The sequence below is a fragment of the Notechis scutatus genome, chromosome 1 (assembly GCF_049901735.1).
Source record: "Notechis scutatus isolate UNSWTSFEM ecotype Mainland chromosome 1, rNotScu1.2, whole genome shotgun sequence".
Classification (NCBI taxonomy): Eukaryota; Metazoa; Chordata; class Lepidosauria; order Squamata; family Elapidae; genus Notechis; species Notechis scutatus.
The window spans coordinates 149,947,766-149,961,171 of record NC_142009.1 but is presented as its reverse complement, the minus strand read 5'-3'; positions in this window follow the sequence as shown (position 1 = coordinate 149,961,171).

Sequence of the window (13,406 nt, the reverse complement as noted above, 5' to 3'; positions counted from 1 at the left end):
CAGACAGGTGTTCTCTTACTATTTTTTTTTTTTTTTGCTTATTTTAACTTTTATTTCTGGTCTTTCTTTTACAGTTATGTTTTTGGTGGGTTGAGCTATAGTTTCTTTTTGCATGAAGACCAATTGCAAAGAATGAGTTAAGCAGTTCTGCTTTCTCTCTGTTGCCTGTTACTTCCTTGCCATCTTCTCTCTTTAGTGGACTGATTGTTTCCTTGATTATTTTCTTGTTATTTATATGTTGGAAGAAACTTTTTTATTATCTTTGACTTTTGTTGAAAGTCTTTGTTCGTTCTGAGCCTTTGCTATCCTGACTTCGTCTTTGCAGATTTTGGCTATCTGCTAATATTCTGCCTTAGTTGTATGTCCTTCTTTCCATTTTTTGTACTTGTCCTTTTTTATTTTCAATTTGCCAGAGAGATCTTTGTGCAGCCATGCTGGTTTCTTCTTGGATTTCTTGTTTTTCTTTCTCAGTGGTATTGTGCTGGTCTGGGCTTCTATGATCATACTTTTCAGAGTTTCCCAAGATTCTTGAGTTGTTCTCCCCTTTAGGATTTTCATCCATGGAATCTTTCCCAAGTTCTCTCTGAGTTTATTGAAATCAGCTCTTTTAAAATCCAAGACTCTGGTGTCATTATGTTCTGTTGCTTGTGTTTGTGTTATGTTCAATTCTAGAATGACATGGTCACTCTCACCCAAGGTTCCTGCAGTTTCAACTCCCTCTATCACTTCTTCTCTGTTTGTAAGAATTAAGTCCAGTATGGCTGTCCCTCTAGTGTCACCCTATACCTTTGGACAACAAAGTTGTCAGCTAGGTTGGTTAGGAACTTATTTGATTTCTCACTTGGTGCAGAATTAGTTTTCCAATTGAAGTCTCCCATTGCTAGAATTGCCTTTAGGAACCAGAAAACACTGAGCTCAGGCCTCCCATGCTTTCTTCCATCCTTTTTCCCTTCAAGAAATATGTTTTCTTCCTCTTCAGAAAAATATGGGTAGACAGGAAGGCTGTGGAATCTGAGAGAAAGAAAAGAATGCCATTACTTACAGTCCAGATTGAAAACTTTTGCTGAAATTATTCTCCATTGGAAAGAACAATGAACAAAAGTTATTTCTGAAATTCTGAAAAAAGGAATAAAAAGCATATGGGTTGAGTACTGCAGAAAGAAGTATTTTGGTTTCTTAAATTTTCCTACAGGTCAGTTTCTGGGTTCTATCCAAATTCTGACTGAGAAAGAACATGCCACATGTTAGAAGATATTTCTTTGAACCTACTAGACAGATTTACTTTTATTTTTTTAGATTTGCAACTTAATAGATAACAGATAGGGACTATTATTTCAATTATAAATGAAAAAAAGAGAAAACTTTCTTTAAGAAAAGAATTTTGAGGTAAATGCTTATATTCAAAGTGTGCTGTTAAAATTTTAAGCCAGTGGTTTTCAAAATTTTGGATGGCAAATTGGGATAATTAACTAGATTACCACTATTTTTCCTGCTCATTTCAGTAGCAATAATTTTAAGAGACTTTTTTTTTTTAGAGAAAAACACTTGGCAAAAAATTTGATTCAATTCTAATAATTTAAGACCATTCTCATATTAGTTTTGCAAATGAATTATAGAATGTTTCTCTTCCCTGAGAAAATACCTCTCTATTTGAAATCTAAATTAAACAGTTAATGTTTAATTATTATGGTGTTTAAAATGCAATAGTGTAATGAACAGATAATTAGTAGTAGTGTAATATAAAAGATAATGTCTTAATATATACAGTATACATGTACACATGCCATCCCTACAATGAGTGCAGAAAGGAATGGATTGCAAGTTGAATTTTATGTCAAATAGATTCTAGGAGTTACATTATATCTTTGTACATATTGGATAAATAAGTAATTAATGTATGCAATTCACTGCACAAAATGCAATCATACTCACCATAGCTTATGGAAGAATGGAAAGAATCAAAAGAAGATTAGCCCTATCAAAACTTTTAGTCATACAGCCAAAAATAAACAACTAAATAAAGCATACTTTACATTTAGAAGCAACATACCTCAGAGTTGACAGATGCTGTGAATAATCAAAAGAACATGATTGTATCAAGACAGAAAATGCCCAGCTTAGAAACTTGTTCATTCTTACCAGTGGGGTCTAGGCAGATCCCACAAAGCAATTTGCTAAATTAACACAGTGAGATGCATTTGTTCCAAATTATGGTCATGTCTGGCTTAAAATCATTACAAGAAAAAAAGAGAATTTACTGTGATGGGTATGGCCAACCTATTATGATAAGGATCAAGTGGGGATGCTCAAATATTCATGCCCCAAAGTGCTACTTGAGCCAAGGCTATAACCCTGCTTGTGGGCTTTGAAACGGTAAAGGAATTCATCTTTTATTTTTATTTTATTTGGTTTGTCAATTGCTTACAAGATAATAGGTATAAGTAAAAACGTTGTTATGAATACATGGATACATATAAGAAAAATAAAAAAGAAACAATAGGACAGGGACGGTGGGCACGTTGATGTGCTTATGCACGCCCCCTACAGACCTCTTAGGAAAGGGGTGAGGTCAATAGTAGACAGTCTAAGGTTAAAGTTTTTGGGGTTTGGGGAAGAAACCACAGAGTCAGGTAGAGTATTCCAGACATTGACCACTCTGTTGCTGAAGTTGTATTTTCTGCAGTCAAGTTTGGAATTGACCAATGTGGAGATTGCAGATTGGAGATATACGATCAGAAAGCATGTAGCACTTGGAAGAACTGCAATGTCGAGCATGATTAACATCTGGAAAAGTAAACATATTAGTTTCACAACCAAATTCAGTTTACTTAACGCAATATACTTTTTTCCAATTGCTACTTTATGGCTGCGAAACTTGGACTCTCAAAAAGGCAGGTAGGAGAAGGGTGGATGCCTTTGAACTGTGGTGCTAGAGGTGACTGTTACTCATCTGATGGGCTGCAAAAATAACAAACAACAAGGTCCTAGACCGAACCTCATCAAAAATATCATTTGGAGCCAAGATAACCTAACAGAGGCTGTCATACTTTGGTCACGTGACTTGACTCACTCAAAAAGTCAATCATGCTGGGTGTTGTGGTTCACCGGCAGCCAGTGCAGATGGCAGCAGAGTCAGACAGTGAGGAAGAAACGGGACCAGTCAGGGAGTCTGGAGAGGACTTGGACAAGGATCCTGCATCCGATGCAGGGATGGTGCCAGGACCATCTGCAAGTGGGGTGCTGCCTTTGGAGCCTTCGGAGTCTGGCAGCAGAGAAGCAGAGGACCCAGGGGAGCCTGTTCCCAGTGAGCATGTGCGCAGAACTGCTAGAAAGCGAGAGCAGCTGAAGCAGAAGGGGTGACTTCGGAGTAAGGCTGGGAGGTGATTGCCCCTCCCATAAAGGATAAAAGTCAGACCTCAATGACGAAAGCTTTGCAGGAAGCAAAGCAGTTCAATATATTCCGAGTCCTCCTTGAAGCTCTGTGTATTCTGGTCGTTTTTTTCTGGTACTTCAGGTGGTTTCTGTTATAATTAATTTGGATACTTCTGTTTTTGGCAACATTCCATAACACTGACAGGCATGTGTTTAAAATTAGTTCTGGCTGTGAATTAAAGTAATTCCCAGTGTTGCATTAAAATAGGTTTTGCTTTTAAAACAAGTTTGTGTTTAATTCAAGTGTGGGATTCAACCGGTGTTACTACCACTGGTTGAATCCCACCCCTGAGATTATGTTTTGCGCTGTGCGCACGTGTAATACACCTAAAGCTGTGCCGCCTGGACAGCTATTTAGCGCTGCACATGGGTGCGCAGCGTTTGAAAAAGCACTTTTTTACTGCCTTTTCAACCTCAGCTGTGCCGCGCAAAGCAGCTGAGGTTGAAAAAGCAGGAAATAAAGGTCAGGTAAGAGCCTAGGTGGGCAGGTGGGCCCAACAGCAGCAAACACAGAACCGGTTCGGTGTCTTCTGCTCTTCAGAGCTACCAGTTCTATAGAGCTGGGCAGAAGTGGTAGCATCCCACTCCTGGTTTAATTACGTTTGACGAAGCCTGAGTCAGAACACTGGGAGTAATAAGTGGAAAAAGGAGAAGGGACCACCCTAGTATCCCCTGGCTGGACATTATAAAGCAGGAATGTCAAACTCACATCGTCACGTTGTCACATGATGTATTACAGCTTTTTTTCCCTTCACTAAACTGGGGGTGCGGGTGGCCAGCGTGCGACATATCTGGCCCGCAGGCCCTGAGTTTGACACCCCTGCTATAAAGGATGACTTTGGGATGACCGTAGCGGATCTGAAGGAGACAGTGCAAGAAAGAGGAGAGCGCTGATCCTTAGCGTGGCCGCGGGTTGGATATGACTGAATGGCTGATGACAACAACAATGCATGTAAAGGTAGAGTGCTGATATTGTAGTAAAATTCAGTGTTTGGAAGTATGGTCTGGCTGCAGTATTAGAAAAGAAAAATAAATGAAACTAAATTAAAATATGGTCTCTGTTGCACAAACTCTTGCACTAGTACCTAAGAGATAAATCAGTTTGTCAGAGCATTATTGTTACAGTTCCTTTTTTTTTTTTTTTTGGTCTTTTGGGTCTAAGCAATTTAAGATTCTCATTTGATTCCAGACATTTTTATTTTATTTTTAAAGAAAGAACTCAGATTTAGTGTTAGGAATAGTGCTTGCCAATTGATTAAAATTGTACGGTCTTTGTTTTATTTCATGCAGTAAAGGAAATATTCCCATATCCACTCTCCCAAACAAAGTTTAAAAAAAAAAAACCTATTAGAGCTTACTTTATATATTGATGTGCCACATTTAGAAACTATTTTGTAACTTAGAAGCCGAATTGCTAATGCAGTGGTTGCTATGGTAAGAACAAATTTCTTACTGAACAGAAGAACAAACAGTTTCCTCACACAAATCTGTTGCATAGATGTGTAAAGATTTCACTTATGGAGGTGGTGGTGGGGGGAAGGATTTATCTCTGCCTAACTGTTTAGGTACCTGGCTATTTATTCACAATATAAAACCATTTCTCATACTGCATATATTCACACACATGCACACAAAAACACACCATACTGATTTGTACCTCCTAATTTACATATAAGGATAGCTAATATTCATATTCTGCTAGGAGCAAATTTGAGTGATACATTTCCAACATATCCATAGCAGGACAAAATCCATCTGGCTGTATTCATATTTTAAAAAACAACGATCCCTTCTTTATTTTTCAATGTGTGCATAACATGAGTGTATGCGCGTATAGATTTATATGTCACATCTTGCAATTACTTTGTATGAGGTGGTGAGGGTTTGTTTATACATTTCTTTTTCTTTAATGGTAAAAATGCTCTTTATACTACCAGCATCTGGGGATCTAAGTGTTCCCATAATCATTCCAGGAAGTGTTTTATGAAAAGAGAGAGACGGAGCAAGTGGGTGGGAGGAGGGGAAAAAAAAACACTGCAGAAATTTGATGCCAAAATTGAGCAAATAAATGGAATCTAATTATGCTGGTCCACACATCCTAACTCATACACTCCACAGATAATAGATAACTTATTCATTGGCACATAACAGAAAGGTCCCCTTTGCTTCATGATGGTGTTGGGTCTAGAAATAATATGCAACTGATCCCACAATAGCAGTTTGTTTTTTTAGAATAAAAATTATAGTGACTACTGTATATACTATTATGTGCCCAAATAGACAGTAATTATGTGGTACTCTTGAAATCTTGGCAATGACTTGGTTCCAATTATAGGAAAAAGATATATAGTGGTATTTCCCATATTCAAGGCATCCAAATATATTTGGGCATTATCTGAATTGGGACAGAAAGGTTTTTCCAAATTGTAGTAGACTGGGGAAGGAAGGCGGGGGAGCTTTCATGGGAAGGATTAGGGCTGTGAAATTAGCCCTCCCCAACTTGCTGGATATCTTTTTATTCTGTCCTTGTTAGAAATAGTGGAGTCAATATTATCCCTGGCTATTAAGAATGTGTCAAAGACACCTTGTAAACCAATAGAAGAGAAAAGAAGCTCTCTGGGTTATTGTTTTCTTGCGGACATTGCATCATTTAGCTAGGTAATGTCATCAGTGCTGGAAGGGAGTGTTTGATATAGTATATGTATAAACCCCACTCCTTCCAGTACTGATGTTGTCACCTAGTTGAGTAAAGCCAATATTTTGACTGTATTGTTCATTATGCGTATTTTAAATGAACGAACAATATAATCACACATATTCCACCAAACTGGAGAGGGAGAGAGGGAGGAAGGAAGGAAATTCACCATTCGCCATTCTGAAAAGCCTGATGCATCAGGCTTGGTCTCTGCCATAATATTATTCTGCTGTTCCACAAAGCTGGAAGATAGAAGGAATGGCTGTTCCTTTGGCTCAAATGACAGACTTGTAATTTGGGAGTTCTGTTTGAGCTGTTTAATCTGAAAGGTCCTGGAAACAGGACCCATTATTTGTAACCCGTGTTTTCATCACTTCAGCAATGTATCTGGATTATACTTGATTATTATAAAATTTATGGTAATGAAATAATTATAGTACTATTACAATAATGAAAGAATTACTTCTGGAATAATTGTTTTCCCTCTCCTGTACTTCTCCCTTCACATTGCCTTTACATCAGCATTGACTCCTAGTATCATCCTGTATAAGTCCCTGCAGTTTTCTTGGCAAAATGGCAGAAGCGTTTTGCCATTGCCTCCTTCCTAGGCCTGGGAGAGAGTGATCGTGTCAAGGTCAGCCAATTGATTTAGTGCCTAAAGAAGAACTAGAACTCCCAAGCTCTGGTTTCGAACTGGTGCTTTAACCACTGTGTCAAATTGGCTCTCCAGCTCTGGTTTTCCCTTCCCAAATTGTCATTGGTAGGCAACTAGGCTTGAGAAAGTCCTTCCAGAGAGGTTTCTTTTCAAAGTCTAAGACAACTCACCATGGCCAACTTGTCATGGGACAATTCGCCACAGAACAATTCAATGCTGTATTAAATGTTTCATTCAGTTACTTTTATTATTGGTGACCATGTTTTCATCTAAATTATTGCAACTCTTACATTTCTGGGTTTATTTTATTAGTATTGGCCATGGTTCTGTTGAAATTAATTTAACTGTTTTATGTGTTGAATTCTCCTATGGCAAATTGTCCTGTGGCTAGTTGGCCATGGCAAGTTGGCTCTTTCTGTTCTTTTCAAACCACAGGGCTGTGGTGGCAGACTGATGATGCAACACACATAAGAAGCTGAGTGACCACCTCAGCTTGTTTAAGGCCAAAAGCCTTCCATTTGCATTCATTTCCATTTGTGGGCAAAATACCCATTGACTTGGGCAGTGGTGGCAAACCTTTTTCGGTTCCGGTGCCGATAATTGCTTGCGTGTTCGTGCACTCGTGCTCGCATGCCAGCACCCAGAAGGCAATGCGTGCTGCCCTCCCCATGCTTGCGCACTCAATCCCCCCACAGCACACTGTGCATCTACGCATGCGTGTGCGATCCCCTTGCTGCATGCCACTCATCAGTGCATGCACGCGAGATCCCCTTGCTGCCGCCGCGCATCTGTGCCTGTGCATGCAATTCCCCCACTGCGCACCATGCACCCATGCATGCGTGCATGATCCCTCCATGCACTACGCATCTCTGTGCATGCGCGTGTGACTCCCAGCATGCGCTGAGCATCTCTGTGCATGCGCACGTGTCTCCCATGCAACCCCGCCCCCGCGCATGCACACTAGATACCCGACAATCAGCTGTCAGGTGGCGGTGCATGCGCATGCGCAATGGGCTCTTCCAGGCGAGCTCTACCGTGCCGGTGGAAATGGCTCTGCACGCCACTTCCGGCACGCTTGCCATAGGTTCGCCATCACGGGACTAGGGCATCACTCTGTTCAATGTGCTTGAGATAAATTCTATCAAAAAGTGCAGTTTAGGTTGGATTCAAATATAAGATTCCGACGCTAGGAGAACCAGCCAGGTTTTTGTGATGGAAAGTTACTGATGAAAAAAAGGCAAGAGTAGCATTTATATTGCGGCTTAAGGAAAGCTGATGAAAGAATGGGTTGGTTTGGCATGGGCTTCTTATAGTTATTCAAATTCAGTTTGAAAGAGGGGGAAAAAAGCCTGAAGTTGTGAAGATTTGCAGGGAGCTTCATTTTCAGTGAGCTCTGAACTCATCAAAGAAGGCTCAGCACAGATAGTACTTTAAGTCCCAGATACTACTATGAAACCAGATCTGTAGTAAAACAATCCCCTTTGACATCAAAGTCAGTTCTGCAAGTGTCTCTATACTTTAAATATAAAATTTTCCTCCAGAGTGAAAAAAATAGGGGCAACTAAGATTCATTATTCAATTTATTATTGTCATGAATCTCTGCGGCTTGATGCGCCTTCAAAAGCTTCATTTGATCCTAAGAGGTTTAAAGCTTATCCTGTGAAATTTTCTCCATAAATCCCAAGCTAGCTATGGAAAATCTGACATGTAAGAACTAATTCTCCTAACCTTTACTGGCAGGCAGGCATATTTCTTTCAAAAATAAATTGTGGTTAACATTGTAATTAATCTTCTATTTTTATTTTGCCCATATTGTAGGAGAGTCTTAATAGGCCAGCCCAGTGTTTGATCAGAAAATGTGAGAGCTGGAATAACGTCTGATGCAGTGGCCCCGCCTTCCGCCATGATTTTTTTCTTTAAAAAAATACAGCCTATATGTAATTTATTGTCATATGAGTGTAATTAATCCAAAGCTTAAATTCATGCTTAAATGTTAAAGAGAGTCAGAGGAAACAGCACGAGTTTCAGGCACAGGTGAAAAGACATATTTTGAACTGTCTAAACATTTGATTGACAGCAGGTCCATCTACTCAGTAATAATTTGGAATAACCCTGGGATGCTATAATATCTTGGAGATCAAGTTTGCATTGTTCAGGAACTTTTGTGAAAAGTTTAATAGAACAGAGTGTCTGCTTTTTGCACAGATATTTGCAGAATGACATACCAGATATAAAACGTGGTCTTATGCAGTGGTGGGATTCAAATTTTTTTACTACTGGTTCTGTGGGCGTGGCTTGGTGGGCGTGGCAGGGGAAGGATACTGTAAAATCTCCAGTCAGAGGTGGGATTTGCTGGTTCTCCAAACTACTCAAAATGTCCACTACCAGTTCTCCAGAACTGGTCAGAACCTGCTGAATACGACCTCTGGTCTTAGGGAAAGGGGAAATATTTGGGCAGAAATGACTGTGCATAATAGCATCTGTGCAGTTCAACAAGTAATGAAAAAGTAGTTTTATGTGAGAGGACAGCATGCAGGAGTATAGAGGAAAAGCATCTCTTTGAATAATTAAAACAACAACCACATATTTTCCAAGGTTCATAAAAGTGCTTCAGCAGTTGTTCTTGGCTGTGCCGGAAAATATATGGGCAAAACCACTTTCCTTCATTTTCTGCTCACTCCTGTCCTGTAAAGTTTCCAATCACAAAAGAGATAACTTTATGTCCCCTTTAAACTCCCTTCTCATAAACTTCCAAATGGAAAACGGAGCACAGATATTTGGTTCTTCCCTTTGTTAAAGGCTGTCAAAATGCCCTTCTTCTGAGGATTCGATTTTCCTGCTGGGAGAGCTCCGGTGCAAGGATACAGACAACTGCTTGAAAGCTGGATCTTTTTATTTTTCAGGAAGGCGAGAGATAGCAAGAAGTCTGCGTTCCTGGGCTAGCTAGCTTTGTATGATAAGTCCCTGATTTTTTATACCTTCTCTCCTTTTGTGTGTGTGTGCTTGTGTTTGTATTGCTTAATGTTTTAAATCCTGTCAGGGGTTGTCTTCATTTCCGCTGGAGGGTAAACTCCATGGGGTGCAGAAGGCAAACTTCGCGGGGTGGTTTGATTGGATTATCGGTTTTGTCCTAATCTTTTTTTTGCTTAATGGTTTCTTATATTTGTTTTGTGGCAATCTCCTGTCTGTCTCCTTTGCAATATATTTTGTGTCTTTTGTCTGTTTGTTTTGCTGATTTGGCATGTCTTGTGTTTGTAAGGGTTTTCTTTTCTTGTTTCCCTAGTTTTCTTAATTATTTGGGCTTTTGTCTAAGGGGCTTCTTTAATACCTTATATTTGATTTCTTTTCCTATGCAAGTTTGTTTTATGGCTGGCTTGATGTTCCCTTTGGGCTTTTCCTGCTTGGGTGACACCACTGTCCTCGTGAAGTTCCCTTTCCACACCTTCTCCACCGTCCCAGTCCCAGAGCCTCCCAGATAGACAGGAATAGGAAATGCAGTCTCCAAATTGTAAAAAAAAAAAGGGGCTCCCCGCTGCTTCAAAAAAATCAACTGAATTCAAGAATCTTCCTCTTTAGAAAGGCTTTTGGGGGGGGGTGTCTTCAAAGAATGTGTTAAATATAGGACTATACGATAACAGTGCAATGAGATATTTGTTTATTCATGTGTATGGCTATTTTAATGCTATTTTGCCTCTTTGAGAACTGAGGTACAATGCAAATGTGCAAATAAAATAAATAAAATTCAGTTTTGTTCCTCTTGAGGACGGGAATTTGTCCTTAAGGATTTCATTCCGTTTTACATTTTCTAATGTTTATAAATGTTTAAATGTTGTTATATTGCCCATTCAAGTGCAAAGGTGCACTTTAAATTATTTAGAAGATGCCGTGAAGGTGTGAAGCAGTTCATTGATCCACCATTCGCTATTCTCTTATCTCCTGGATATGTCTGGGAGATTTGATTCTTTTGCTATTATTAAGCAGCAGCTGCCACCCTCCCCGACGGTCTGAAACCTGCCTCCTGCCAGACGCCAATAATGATTAAATCTATAATTCAGGGAGGCTTTCGTCCTAATATCTGGAAAACATTTATCTACCACAGTGCAATAAAAGAATGTGCAAAACCTGGAGGCCACGTAGTCAGCCTTAGAATCCCAAAGCTTCAGCCTTAGAATCCCAAAGAAGTTGCCACAATTTAATTTGTCCAGATATCCACCATTTTAAACCATGACAGGTTTTCTCCCACTTATGGCCAAATCCTTAGATTATACATAAATGAGGATCTTCCTTATGCAACCAGAAAAGTAGCAGAAGAGAGCAGAGGTCCCAGAATACCTTGTTCCACCCTTAAAGAACAGGGGCAGTAGTGCTTTTAGGAAATAAATAAATAAAAAAGTTGGACTTTGCTTTGAGGAAAGGCGGCAATCCAGGTTCAATGACCTATGAAAAAATCATGAAACAATGAATAGTAGTAGCATTGCTAATTGGGTTAGAACTAAAGAGTACATAAAAGGAGCAATAGCAATAGCAGTTAGACTTATATACCGCTTCACAGTACACAGCCCTTTCTAAGCAGTTTACAGAGTCAGCATATTGATCCCAACAATCTGGCTCCTCATTTTACCAATAGCAATAGCACTTAGACTTATATACCGCTTCACAGTGCTTTACAGCCCACTCTAAGCAGTTATTACAGAGTCAGTGTGTTGCCCCCAACAATCTGCATCCTCATTTTACCAACCTCGGAAGGATGGAGGGCCGAGTCAACCTTGAGCCAGTGAGAATTGAACTGCTGAACTGCTGACAGCCTGCAGTCAGCAGAAGTAGCCTCTACTTTCTAACCACTTCTAACCACTTCTAACCACTGTGCCACTACAGCTCTTAATAGGCAGCGAGAATCCTTTCCCATTAGTGGGGAAGTCTCAGACTGGCTTATCACAGGGCCCAGGTTATATCTGATAGATCCAAAGATCGATCTGGTAGATCTAACTCATCCTAGAAGAGATGTGCTATTTTCCTATCCTAAATTTACCAACCGGTTTGCTAGGATTACTCTATTAATTGCAGCAAAACTTCCAGAAAAACAAATGGATGGTATCATCTTCTCCTTTGATTTAAAGTCAGTAGTTTTCTCAGATCCACTTATGGTTTTATACAGTTTTGTGAAGGATGAACACATGGTCCTTGCAGTGATTTTATTTTCTATTATGGTAATGTTTATTTTTATTTTTTTTAAGAAAATGGAATGGTTTCTAAGCAGGTATCAAGGGTGCTTTTCTCACATATGGAGAACTGAGCTTGTCTTGGTGTGCAATTAGAACAGCTTCTTAGAAAGATACCAAATGTGGGTAGCTGATTAAACAAGAACTAATGAATTCCTACTGAGAGAGAGGGGAAAAAAATCATTAAAATGCTTGGCTTCTATCTTTAGCAAGCTCATTTAATTCAAAGTATGGTAACAAATAGCTGATCGTATTTCTTAGCAGATTCCGAAGAAAATTAAATTGAAGTTAGATGGAATTTGGAGCTCGGCATCCAAAGTCAAATTCAGTACCTGTTGCTTAGTTTGATGAGCTACTGGGACAGCAAGCATGGTCATAATTGCCTGTCTATTGCCAAATGGGGAAAAATAATTTACGGCAAACTTGACTGGCTTAAAGTTTCACTTTGGCATTCTTTAGCATTTATATAGCAGATTTAAAATTCAGAACATTTCATCCTCCTTCCTCTCACAATGTGGTGTGATAGATTTATATTGGCTTTTTCTTGTTTCAGAAAATAATTGAGTTTGGGAGAAAAGCAGAGCTGGTATTCAGCAGGTTCTGACCAGTTCTGGAGAACCGGTAGCAGAAATTTTGAGTAGTTCGGAGAACCGGCAAATACCACCTCTGACTGGAGATTTTGCAGTATCTTTCCCCTGCCACGCCCCACCAAGCCACGCCCACAGAACCGGTAGTAAAAAAAAAAAATTTTTTGAATCCCACCACTGTAGAAAAGAGCTTGTAGGTGAGGGCTTTCCACACACTACAGTGTGCTATCGCAATGTGAGGAGAAAGATGACATGATGTGATTCTCTTTTCTCTTACATTGTGCCTCTTGAAAAGAGAACTCCACCCCATCTGACAGTGACAGAATTTGAACCTTATTCTTCTCATGCGAGGGAGGTGAAAACTTTGTAACACCGGCAACATTTTGATTAGAGGCTTCAACCAGTCACCCATTCCAAATTTATTTATTGAATTTATATTGCCCATGGCTATTCACCCATGGCTGAGGCAATTGTAGCTGAGGGAATCCAAGACCTGTCCTAGACCTGAAAGAGGATGCCAGAAGTGGTTGCAGGTGTGTGGGGTGGGGTATGGGGATATTTCACATTTAATTTGTTCTCTTTGGATACCCCCCTCATTGGAGCAGGTCTATCACAACTCGCCACAACCAACCTGACCACAGCCAACTCACTGTGGCCAACTTGCCACAGGACAAGAATCACACTAATATTAAAAAAAAATAGTGGAATAGAATCATTGAAGAAAAGATGCCAGAAGAGAGACAAAATGAAAGGTGAATGACAAAAATTAAACTATTTTTTAAACTATTTTAAATGGTTAAATTGAATTGTTGAGTTGT